Source organism: Schistocerca piceifrons, chromosome 6 (assembly GCF_021461385.2).
Source record: "Schistocerca piceifrons isolate TAMUIC-IGC-003096 chromosome 6, iqSchPice1.1, whole genome shotgun sequence".
Classification (NCBI taxonomy): domain Eukaryota; kingdom Metazoa; phylum Arthropoda; class Insecta; order Orthoptera; family Acrididae; genus Schistocerca; species Schistocerca piceifrons.
The window spans coordinates 146,485,327-146,497,849 of NC_060143.1; the positions used below are offsets into that span (position 1 = coordinate 146,485,327).

Consider the following 12,523-nt stretch of genomic DNA (forward strand, 5'->3'; position numbering starts at 1 on the left):
TACAAAACTCTCCCCCTCCCTTCTCAACTACTGCTTCCCTTTCACGTGTTTGATCCTTTAACTGCGTTACATGTTTTAAATCTGCATAAACTGACTTCATGGACAACATGAAATGTATTCGCAGATGCGATCACGAACAACCGTCAGCTGCATGAGGGAATGACGACAGTGAAGTTTTGTGCCGGACCGGGCCTCTTACCCCAGTTTCCCGCTTTACGTAAGCGACCACCTGAACAGCTTTGGTTTCCCATGCACGAGCCGCGGCCAGACACAAACTTCCATATGCAGTCGTTCCTACGTCACGGCATGTATTCGTATACACATTACGTAATTCCCGTACGAGAGAGGACATTTTACACTACTGGCCATATCATTGCTACACCACGAAGATGACGTGCTACAAAAGTGAAGAAGATGCTGTGATATGCAAATGTTTAGTTTTTCAGAGCATTCACACAAGGTTGGCGCCGGTGGCGACACCTACAACGTGCTGACATGAGGAAAGTATCCAACCGATTTCTCATACACAAACAGCAGTTGACCGGCGTTGCCTGGTGAAACGTTGTTGTGATGCCTCGTGTAAGGAGGAGAAATGCGTACCATCACGTTTCCGACTTTGATAAAGGTCGGATTGTAGCCTATCGCGATTGCAGTTTATCGTATCGACACATTGCTGCTCGCGTTGGTCGAGATCCAATGAACTGTTAACAGAATATGAATCGGTGGGTTCAGGAGGGTAATACGGAACGCCGTGCTGGATCCCAACGGCCTCGTATCACTAGCAGTCGAGATGACAGGCATCTTATCCGCATCGCTGTAACGGATCGTGCAGCCACGTCTCGATCCCTGAGTCAACAGATGGGGACGTTTGCAAGACAACAACCGTCTGCACCAACAGTTCGACGACGTTTGCAGCAGCATGGACTATCAGCTCGGAGACTATGGCTGCGGTTACCCTTGACGCGGAACGCCTGCGATAGTGTACTCAACGACGAACCTGGGTGCACGAATGGCAAAACGTCATTTTTTCGGATGAATCCAGGTTCTGTTTACAGCATCATGATGGTCGCATCCGTGTTTGGCGACATCGCGGTGAACGCACATTGGAAGCGTGTATTCCTCATCGCCATACTGGCGTATCACCCGGCGTGATGGTATGGGATGCCATTGGTTACACGTCTCAGTCACTTCTTGTTCGCATTGACGGCACTTTGAACAGTGGACGTTACATTTCAGATGTATTACGACCCTTCATTCGATCCCTGCGAAACCCTACATTTCAGCAGAATAATGCACGACCGCATGTTTCAGATCCTGTACGGGCCTTTCTGTATACAGAAAATGTTCGACTGCTGCCCTGGCCAGCACATTCTCCAGATCTCTCACCAATTGAAAACGTCTGGTCAATGGTGGCCGAGCAACTGGCTCGTCACAATACGCCAGTCACTACTCTTGACGAACTGTAGTATCGTGTTGAAGGTGCATGGGCAGCTGTACCTGACACGCCATCCAAGCTCTGTTTGCCTCAATGCCCAAGCGTATCAAGGCCGTTATTACGGCCAGGGGTGGCTGTACTGGGTACTGATTTCTCAGGATCTATCCATCCAATTTGCGTGAAAATGTAATCACATGTCAGTTCTAGTATAATATATTTGTCCAATGAATACCCGTTAATCATCTGCATTTGTTCTTGGTGTAGCAATTTTAATGGCCAGTAGTTTATTTCAAAGTCGCTACCTGGTATCTGCGGATAAATACAATATTGCAGTGCCTGTGTTGTTAAGAGGAACGAGGAATGTTCCTTCGGACATGCAGGCATGTCAGAAAGAACATTACATCGTTCCTCTAAACAACACAGGGACTGCAATAGCTCATGGGAGATCACTGAAATAGGGTGCGTTACTGGGAATGCGTTTTCCCGACTGGCGGCTATCTGTAACTACTTGTAAACGAAGGACAGAATAACTTCATTTACTAAGATTCTTTTTTTTTATTCTAATTCCTTTTCCCACCACATTAATATTCAGGTGTAATTTTTCTTGCATTGACCGAAAATTCAGACGTTACACGTGTGTAGAAAGTAAACCGCGAATTTTGCGTTGCGTTTTCTAAAGAATTTGGTTAGCGACGAATCTTCCTCTAGGGACTTACACCCTCAGAACGCCCCGCTCTGGTTCTTGCATGAACAATCAGAGGTAGAAATGAGACCTCACTCTCCGTAAAAGGACGACCCACGTGGACTTTAAACTGTCTCTCTGCACGCGAAATTGCGCTGGCTTTATGTAGACAATTTAGAGAGCAGCTGCGGCGGAATAGGCGGAGACGTCATTCCTGGCCACGAATAGCTATTCATATTAAACTGGTCTTTCCCCCTAAATATGCAGATTCCGCCGTCAGCGAATGGCGTGTGCCATAGAGGAAGGACATTGTTAGGCGGACCGACACGGAAGCAAAAACGGAAGCGCCATCTGCAATTCTAATACGCGGTTATTCAGAGCACATAGCTTCCAGTCGTCATTTCCGGCGGCAGATTTTGTTGCAGTAATGACGCTCAAATGATTCCAACCATAAATCGTAGGCCTGCCATTCGTGACGGTAATCCGATCTTATTGCCGTATAGTACGGCAACAACACATGTTTGTGTGTGTGTGTGTGTGTGTGTGTGTGTGGGTGGGTGGGAGGGGGGGGGGGGTGTAAATGTATGTGTGTGAGTGCACGCGGATGAGGACGTGCTTACACATACCTGACGAAGAATGCATGGTATACAATTATTTTTATTTAGCCTCCAGGTCATGTGGCTCTTCGAACCAGATTTTTATACATAAAAAGTTTACTAATTTCCAGGATGCTACAGTAATTGCAGGGCAGCAACTCCTGTGTCAACAACCAAAGTCGGAAATTTGGCTGTTTTTCCGCTGTATTGGTAAAAAGTTAGTTACTTTTTTAACTCACAGGTCCATTACATAAGGATATAATTATGGTCATACTCGTATATAAAAATTCAACCTGCGTGTGTTTCTGCTCACAAAACTCGAAAAATAGTAACTCAATTTACTTGAAATTATGACATAACGTTGTACTCGAATATATGCGTTACGACAGCAGTACACATTTGTGTGTGTGTGTAAATGTATGTGTGTGAGTGCACTGCACGTGCATGAGGACGTGCTTGCACGGACCTGACGTAGAAAACATGGTGTACATTTACCATTATTAAACCGAAATATATATATATGGCAATGCTTCCCATTTGTATTATATCATTGGTCGCAATATTGGCGTGAGTAATGACGGGTTGTCAATTTTCAGGTGAAATTTCCCAAAGGCACGTTGAAATTGTGCGAGGTAAACGAAGCATAAGGTATCGCCTTATCAACTGATTATCAATAAATCCTTTACCGACACTTCGAAGACACAGCCGACGTTTCAGTGGTCCATTTACGTTTTCCATATGAATAACTTGAAAATTTCAGAATAAGATTTTCACTCTGCAGCGGAGTGTGCGCTGATATGAAACTTCCTGGCAGATTAAAACTGTGTGCCCGACCGAGACTCGAACTCGGGACCTTTGCCTTTCGCGGGCAAGTGCTCTACCAACTGAGCTACCCAAGCACGACTCACGCCCGGTACTCACAGCTTTACTTCTGCCAGTACCTCGTCTCCTACCTTCCAAACTTTACAGAAGCTCTCCTGCGAACCTTGTAGAACTAGCACTCCTGAAAGAAAGGATATTGCGGAAACATGGCTTAGCCACAGCCTGGGGGATGTTTCCAGAATGAGATTTTCACTCTGCAGCGGAGTGTGCGCTGATATGAAACTTCCTGGCAGATTAAAACTGTGTGCCCGACCGAGACTTGAACTCGGGACCTTTGCCTTTCGCGGGCAAGTGCTCTACCAACTGAGCTACCGAGCACGACTCACGCCCGCTACTCACAGCTTTACTTCTGCCAGTACCTCGTCTCCTACCTTCCAAACTTTACAGAAGCTCTCCTGCGAACCTTGTAGAACTAGCACTCCTGAAAGAAAGGATATTGCGGAGACATGGCTTAGCCACAGCCTGGGGGATGTTTCCAGAATGAGATTTTCCTCTGCAGTGGAGTGTGCGCTGATATGAAACTTCCTGGCAGATTAAAACTGTGTGCCGGTTCGCAGGAGAGCTTCTGTAAAGTTTGGAAGGTAGGAGACGAGGTACTGGCAGAAGTAAAGCTGTGAGTAGCGGGCGTGAGTCGTGCTTCGGTAGCTCAGTTGGTAGAGCACTTGCCCGCGAAAGGCAAAGGTCCCGAGTTCGAGTCTCGGTCGGGCACACAGTTTTAATCTGCCAGGAAGTTTCAACTTGAAAATTGATTCCACAATATTTAGAACTGAAAAAAGCAACCATCTACCTTCTTCTAGTGCCCTGGTGAAATTGTAAGTGGATTAGATTTTATCAACTGTATCAACTTCAATCATATGTTCACTGTAATAAGTTACCATTTCAGGCTTTTTCTTGTCACTTGTATCCGTATCAGTTGACTCGTCCTTGTTTACAATTGAGATGAGCGTTACATTTACTTTTTACTTTTATTTTGAGGGACGTATGAAAACAGCGTTCCTTCTATACAGAATGCAAAAAAGGCTCGAAAAGTTCTCTCTGTTTTTTCATCTCTTTTTTTTTAGGGATCTGCCACTTATTCATCTTTAGTGTTCCTGCATAAGACAAGCAGTATTTTTTTGATAAGCTTTGTAGAAGAGTTCAGTCACCAAACGAATTATCAGCTGTTACATTTCGTCCAGTGTTAGCTACGGCAGTAACCAATCTTTGTACCATATCTGTGCATTTGTTCTTACATTGGAATGATCCTTCTGGTTGTTTACCAGGATACATTTCCAGATTGACGGCATATAACATCTTAGAATCTGTAGCTGCATATATTTTCATCCCATATTTTGATAGTTTTGATAGAATATACTGAGTGAATGGACGTGTGCCCCTAATTGCGTCTTTCTCTTTCTTTTTGTCAATTGTGACATCAGCTCCCACACAGTAGCAAGCGCTGCAGTAATTTACAAACTTTTTACATAAATCACGAATAGCTGCTATACGGTCTGTAGCGCTCCTTTCTAGTCTACTTTTCCTAACGTCAAATCTCACAGTCTGCAGTAAGAATTGAAATCTAAAGACAGACACCGACAAACCGAAGATTTCTATGCCAAATCCATCTTTTTATTATAATTCTACCGTCTTTATCTCACAAATCTTCAAAATTGATTCTTTCACCTTTCTAATGTCCTGCTACGTATAAAAGGTCTACAAAGGGGTGTATTTCGGTCCGATCAAACTTAGGCTGTGGTTAATGTGGACATATGCTGCCAATATACTGATTTGAATATCTAACAATGAAATCTACCAAGGCATCATCAATCAGACATTTCCACATATCCATAATTTTTACAAAATTTCGGGCCTTTCCGATTACACTTGTACGCCACTTGATTTTTCTTCTTTTCAAGGGAATGTTTCTGTTACCTTCTTCCCTTGCCTCTGGTGACACACATAGAAATTCCGTTTTTCTTCTTCCTTTTCTTCTTCTTCTTTTTCAGAAGAGCTCACATCTGTACTGCTCTGTTCTATCTTCGAGTCTTCTCCCTGTTCTTCATTGTTCTCTCATGCAGTCACAGACTTCCTCTTCTAAATCGTACGAAGATGCTCCAGGCCGCACTTCATCCTCACCCATGCCATCAAACAGTATTTGGTGGACTCTTGCTACACCAACTAGATTATTTAAGTCAGAAAATGTTTCTGTGATGTCATTACGATTCTGTAATGGAACAAAGTAATGGTTAGCTCGTGTTTTACTGAAGTAATTAGAGTGAAAGCACATAAATAGAATAAAGAAGAGAATTACAGATTCAGCAAAAGAACTTACGAATTTGCTGTCGTCGTATCTGAGAAATACATATGCTTCTAACCGAAACGAATAGTACTTTCGAATGCTATTAAAATAAGTAGAATGAAACTGCAACGGTACACTTACGAACAAAAATATAGATCGATGGCCGGCCGGTGTGGCCGTGCGGTTCTAGGCGCTTCAGTCTGGAACCGCGTGACCGCTACGGTCGCAGGTTCGAATCCTGCCTCGGGCATGGATGTTTGTGATGTCCTTAGGTTAGTTAGGTTTAAGTAGTTCTAAGTTCTAGGGGACTGATGACCATAGATGTTATGTTCCATAGTGCTCAGAGCCTTTTGAACCATAGATCGATCAAAAATACAAATCTGCTGTCGCCGTGTCGGTGATACAAAGGCAGGTGAGAACGGCACCTCCACTCCGCAACGGCTGGCACTACACTGTTGTTTGGTGCCTCGTGGGCTAGAGAGAGAGAAAGAGAGAGATAGAGAGAGAGAGAGAGAGAGACAGAGAGACAGAGGCTACCCATTCCCTACAGCCGCGCTTGCCGTTGGAGAAAGAAGTCAGTGTGTATCTCAGAGGTAAGAGGACAGCATTCAAGTGTTAAAACGACTGAGCAAAAGAAAATGGCCTACTGTAAAAGTGTGCAGTTTTGTTTCATAGTGGGACATTTAAACCCTTAGACAAATGGTTCTCCCATGTATATTTTTCCTCATCATGTGTATTTTTAAACATAAACAACACAACGATGTCCTGTCTCACTTCCTTCCTCACCGATGGTTGTCACAGAAAATAGGAGAAATGTATTTCTGGCTTATCGGGTTATGACTGGAATGCTACTGTAGAATCTCAATGTGTAATAACAATAAACAAGCCAGAATGAGATTTTCACTCTGCAGCGGAGTGTGCGCTGATATGAAACTTCCTGGCAGATTAAAACTGTGTACCGCACCGAGAGTCGAACTCGGGACCTTTGCCTTTCGCGGGCAAGTGCTCTACCAACTGAGCTACCCAAGCACAACTCACGCCCCGTCCTCACAGCTTTACTTCTGCCAGTACCACGTCTCCAACCTTCCAAACTTTACAGAAGCTCTTCTGCGAAACTGCTGTGGCTTAGCCATGTCCCCGCAATATCCTTTCTTTAAGGAGTGTTAATTCTGCAAGTTTCGCAGGAGAGCTTCTGTAAAGTTTGGAAGGTTGGAGACGAGGTACTGACAGAAGTAAAGCTGTGAGGACGGGGCGTGAGTTGTGCTTGGGTAGCTCAGTTGGTAGAGCACTTGCCCGCGAAAGACAAAGGGCCCGAGTTCGAGTCTCAGTCCGGCACACAGTTTTAATCTGCCAGGAAGTTTCAACAAGGCTCAGTGTCAGAGGGAGGGGAAGGAGACGGACAGGGAGGCCGGGAGTAAGAGGAAATGTACATAGAGAGCGGGAAGGAGGAGATGAAGAAAGTGGGGGCAGAGATGGTGGACGGAGAGAGGCGGAAGAAGGAGGACATGGACAGAGAGATGGTGAAGGAGGAAGAGATGGACAGTGGGAGCAGGACGAGGAAATGGACGGCGACAGGGGTGAGAAAGGCATTAGAACATTATCCAATTCCCACACGTATGAGAAAAGTGTCGTTTCTCTTTTCTTTCTTTCCCATTTAACCAAACTGAGCCACAACAAAATTCAACTGGTTCTAAGCATTATGGGACTTAACATCTGAGGTCATCAGTCCCCTAGAACTTAGAACTACTTAAACCTAACTAACCTAAGGACATCACACACATCCATACGCGAGGCAGGATTCGAACCTGCGACTGTAGCAGCAGTGCGGTTCCGGACAGAAGCGCCTAGAACGGCTCGGTCACAGCAGCCGGCTGAGCCACAACAACACGTGGCCGGGTACAGCTAGGAATATTAGAGTGACCAGAAGTCATGGGAAGGATTTCGCATTTGAAGATATGCCCTGTACGACGCCCGAATAACTCGTCTAGATGCGGCGTATGGCACGATTCCAGACGCAATATCTGAACAGTCTCTTATAGACACATATATACACATCAAAAAAAAAGTTTTGCATCACCCCGGTTCCCAGAATTCCTGAAGACAGACGTTGACTGTGGATATTTTATCACAGACACAGTCACTTTGACTGTTCAGAGATATCATCAAACCCGCCCAAAGATGTAAACAACCATGCATGAGCAGCGCCTATTAGACGTAGGGAGTCCGACAGCCGATCGGTTCCAGTCGTTCCATCAGGAAGGAGGTACACGGCTCGTGTTGTCTGTAGTTCAACCATGCCTAGACGGTCATTGCCGCGGTTCGGTTCGATCGCGTACACATTGTTACTTCGTGCCAGGAAGGGCTCTCAACAAGCGAAGTGTCCAGGCGTCTCGGAGAGAACCAAAGCGATGTTGTTCGGACATGGAGGAGATACAGAAACAGGAACTGTCGATGAAATGGATCTCTCAAGCCACCCAAGGACTACTACTGCACTACTGCAGTGGATGACCGCTACCTATGGATTATGGCTCGGAGAAACCCTTACAGCAACGCCACCATGATGAATAATGCTTTTCGTGCAGCCACAGGACGTCGTGTTAAGACTCAAAATGTGCGCAATAGGCTGCATGATGCACAACTTCACTCCCGATGGCCATGGCGAGGTCCATTTTTGCAACCACGACACCAGACAGCGCGGTACAGATGGGTCCAACAAAGTGCCGAGAGCATGCTCAGGATTGGCATCACGCTCTCTTCACCGATGAGTGCCGCATATGCCTTCAACCAGACAATAGTCGGAGACGTGTCTGGAGGCAACCCGGTCAGGGTGAACGAATTAGACACACTGTTCAGCGAGTGCAGCAAGGTGGAGGTTCTCTCCATTATATGGGGCCGACGTACGCCGCTGGTAGTCACGGAAGGCGCCGTAACGGCTGTAGATACATGAATGCCATCCTCCGACCGATAGTGCAACCATATCGGCAATCAGCAGCAAATTGGCGAGGCATTCGTCTTCGTGGACGACAATTCGCGCCCCCATCGTGTCCATCTTGTGAATGACTTCCTTCAGGATAATGACATTGCTCGACTAGAGTGGCAAGCATGTTCTCCAGACATGAACCCTATCGAACATGCCTGGGATAGATTGAAAAGGGCTGTTTATGGACAATGTGACCCACGAACCACTCTGAGGGATCTACGCCGAATCGCCATCGAGGAGTGGAACAATCTGGACCTACAATGCCTTGATGAACTTGTGGCTAGTATGCCACGACTAATACAGGCACGCATCAATGCAAGAGGACGTGCTACTGGGTATCAGAAGTACCGGTGTGTCCAGCAATCTGGGCCACCACCTCTGAAGTTCTTGCTGTGTGGTTGTACAACATGCAATGTGTGGTTTTCATGAGCAATAAAAAGGGCGGAAATGATGTTTATGTTGATCTCGATTCCAATTTTCGGAACTAAGGTAATGCAAAACTTTTTTTGATGTGTGTATATTGAATACGGCAGCACGTCACTGGTTAACATTGAACGTAGGATGATAATTGGCGAGATGGTCGGCCGTTGTGGCCGAGCAGTTCTAGGCGCTTCAGACCGGAACGGCGCGACCGCTACTGTCGCAGGTTCCAATCCTGCCTCGGGCATGGATGTGTGTGATGTCCTTAGGTTAGTTAGGTTTAAGTAGTTCTAAGTTCTAGGGGACTGATGACCTCAGATGTTAAGTCCCATAGTGCTCAGAGCCATTTGAACCATTTGATAATTGGCGCCAGACTCATATGGGAGACTACACAAGAATTTTGGTTTCCGTGATCAACAGTGTCTATACCTCTTCCTGTTGTGGTTCTCGAACGCTGTATTCGAAGGAACCCAGTACTGAACACAATCGCCAACAGTAACACAAAAGCAGAAGGTGATATTTATAAGCACACTCATCAATATAAGAAGTAGCAGAAGACGACGACAGATGGTTGGAGTAGTTCTAGTACTGACGATGAAACGAGTAACAGTGAAAACACTGACACAGCATAGACACACAAAACGTATACAAGATTGAGCCGTGTTGCGGCTCGCGTTGGTGATGTTTTTAGGTTTCCGTCCTCTGTTGGAGGCCAGACCGTATCGTTTAGTTGACATGGTTGCACTTGTTTGCCTTCTTCTCGTGTTGACTGGCGCCACTTGGTTTCGCAAGTGTTGCCTGTCCGCTAATGGCAGCAGCGACGGTTATCGATATGCAGTAACTGTGGCACTATCTTTGGGGAGACGTTGTTGTTTTTCCGGATCGTGTCAGGGGGCAGTTCGGATGGGAACTCAGGAGGAGTGAGGTCCGCGCAGTGTGGGAACACGCCAGGACCGCTGGTGGCGCGCATGGACTGCCAGATCGAAGGCCTGTGGTCACAAGGGTGCACGACCTCGTCCTAAACCGGAGTCTGCAAGCTTTGAGTGCTTTTGGATTCAAGTAGAGAAACCTCCACCGCTGTGAGATCTTGCGATTCTCCAGTGACTTGAGCTCGTGTTGCTGCTCGCAGTATCGCCGAGGCGAAGAGCAGCGGGTGGCGTGCTTGGGGAAGGCGGAGTGATTAGCTTTCCTGGACTTCTAATTACTATTTATTGCGTACAACTTGTTACAATTTGTTAAGTTCAACCAGCCGTATTTTTCCTGTCTTGTAGCCGCTAACGCCCCAGTTACCTGCCCTGGGGTTTAGTGTATGTAACGGCAGTGTACACTTCCTCTTATTGCTGCTGCTGTCCAGTGAGTCTTGTAGTTTTGACAGCTTGCTTGATTGTAGGTTGATTGGCGATTCTTCTACCCAGGTGGTAGTGATTCCTTTCTCGTTCTGGGCGTTCTAAGCACAGTATTCTGCGAGCGGAGTCCAGACCGCCGGCTCCGGCTTTGGGGTATTTTTACATCTTTGCATCTGGTTTATTGGACGTCAGGTAGCCTCGGCAAGATTATCATTAGTCATTCGTTAGACTGCCACTAGTCTGAGTTACCATCTTGTGAAGTGAAAGCAACTATTGGTTGCCTATCTCACCGCTCCCGAAAGTGTTTTTTGCCGGACCTACTCAGAGGTCGATGCCTGGTGCACTGTCTGTGACTGACCCTTGCGTTCTATTATTGTGTTTGCTGTTTTATTGTATATTCCTAACTTTTTTATATAATTGCCATTCTTGGCGTTACAGCATGTTTAAATGATTGTGCTACCAAGTTTACCATCATTTGTCTCACCTGTTTGGTGATCAGATGCTTGTCCTTTTAAGTTAACCTTTGCTGTTATATTTGCTGTTTTACTGTATGTTTTTTAAAAAAAAATTATATAATTGCCATTCTTGGCGTTACAGCAGGTTTAAATGGTTGTACTACCAAGTTTACCATCATTTTGTCTCACCCGTTTGGTGATCAGTTGCCTGTCTTTATAAAATTAACCTTTGCTATTGCATTGCTGTTTTACAGTATGTTTGTTAATTTTTTTATATTTTCCGTTCTTGGCGTTAAAGGCCTTCAGCCGTGACTGTGGTTACTTGCCTTAAAATTCTAACTGGAATCACATTGACTTGTTTTTAAAATATCATTTGCTGTGTCTGTATTTTATGCTCATTTGGTAAATTGTAACGCACTGAAAGTACTATTAATTACACAGTTGTTTATTCCTTCATTAATAACGTGTGATATCTTTATTTGTTGCTGAGTCTGGAATTACCGTTTTAAAATACATGTGTGTAATTGCAAAAGGGAACCAATAGTAACTGATTACGGCCCCGTCCACAATCGTAACCGAATGCTGCCTTCCTTGACTACCAGGTTTCAAGATAAAAGACATTAAACATGCACAAAAAGTAACATGAACAATAACCAAAGAGCGCAATTTGTATCTCAGTATATACAAGTGTAATTAAAAGTAGAAGTAATTAGAATAGTCCATGGATAGATATTGTTCTAAAATCCACGTCAAACATGTACACATTATGATAAAGTAATAATATAATGAACACATCATTGTAAATGTAATAATATGAATGTAATATAAAGTAGCATATGTCCCAGAAGTCATAATAAAACTTGAAATAGAAAAACTGTATTTACTACTAGCATCTGAAATTCATTACACAACTCAGTCTTTCTTCTCTCTCATTCCTACTGCTGAGTCCATATCCTCTCGCAACTCTATCTTCTATTCCTTCCCGTAATAGCGCGTTCCAGTCACCAATGATTTAGATTTTCATCTCCTTTAAAATAGTGAATCATATATTCAATACTGATATACACTTCTTCCAGCTCTTCATCTTTTGCTTGTGACTTCGGCATGTACACATTAACTATTGTTGTTGGCGCTGGTTTGCTGCCGATTCTTTTGATAATAACCCTATACGTGAACTTTTCACGTAACCTCACTCTGTCTCTTACTTTCCTATTCATAAATAGTTCTATTTCTGTTACACTATTTACAGCTGCTGTTTTTATTACCATACACTCGACTGACCAGAAATCGGAACTTCTTTCCATTTCCCATCGTTGCACCCAACTATATCCAGACTGAGCCAATGTATTTCTCTCTTCAGATTTTCTAACTTCCTTACAACATTCAGACAACTGACATTCCTCGCTCTTACTCGCAGAATGTTACCCTTCCATTGGTTATTCAATATTT

General features: G+C 44.7%; 1 protein-coding gene and 1 non-coding gene across 2 annotated transcripts in view; one reads left to right on the forward strand and one right to left on the reverse strand.

The window, feature by feature from the left end:
• The window catches only part of LOC124803199 (neural-cadherin-like), a 275,285-nt gene that overhangs the window by 15,449 nt on the left and 247,313 nt on the right, over positions 1 to 12,523 (forward strand).
• Positions 3,840 to 3,913, reverse strand: Trnas-cga. Its single transcript has one exon. It is a non-coding gene; the product is annotated as a tRNA-Ser (tRNA).